This window comes from Eimeria mitis, genomic scaffold, assembly GCF_000499745.2.
Source record: "Eimeria mitis Houghton genomic scaffold, Emh_scaff2231, whole genome shotgun sequence".
NCBI lineage: Eukaryota > Apicomplexa > Conoidasida > Eucoccidiorida > Eimeriidae > Eimeria > Eimeria mitis.
Window position 1 is genome coordinate 2,006 of NW_013570558.1, and position 493 is coordinate 2,498.

Consider the following 493-nt stretch of genomic DNA (forward strand, 5'->3'; position numbering starts at 1 on the left):
TTCTTCGTTTGTTTGTAGTTTTGTGATCGTCCCCTGGTGTGTTTGCGTTCTGATTATTTGTGAATGCTTGCTTGCTTATCCTTTCATTTGCTTTTTGTTATGTATTAACCTGTTTGTACATTGCCTCCTCATGTTATTGCTATGTGTTTGGGACATGTTGTTCGCTGTTGGTTGTATTTTGGCGTGTTTTCTGTTGTGTGTTTACTTTTGTTTGTGCGGTTGCTCGCCTGCTGTTGTGTTGCAGGACGTGTCAGATCCGTTTGGCCTGGATAACCTTCTTTCTGAGGCTCACAAAAAGTAAAATTTCGAGAAAAGTGAAAGCCGCAAAAACGAGAAGTTTTGCGGCTGAGACCAGCGGTGGGAGAGACACAACCGGACAAGTGATCGGAACCCAGGTGTCTCGAAACTCCTTTCTTGGCGGACTGCGTGTTTATATATATATATATATATATATATATATATATATATATATATATATATATATATATATATA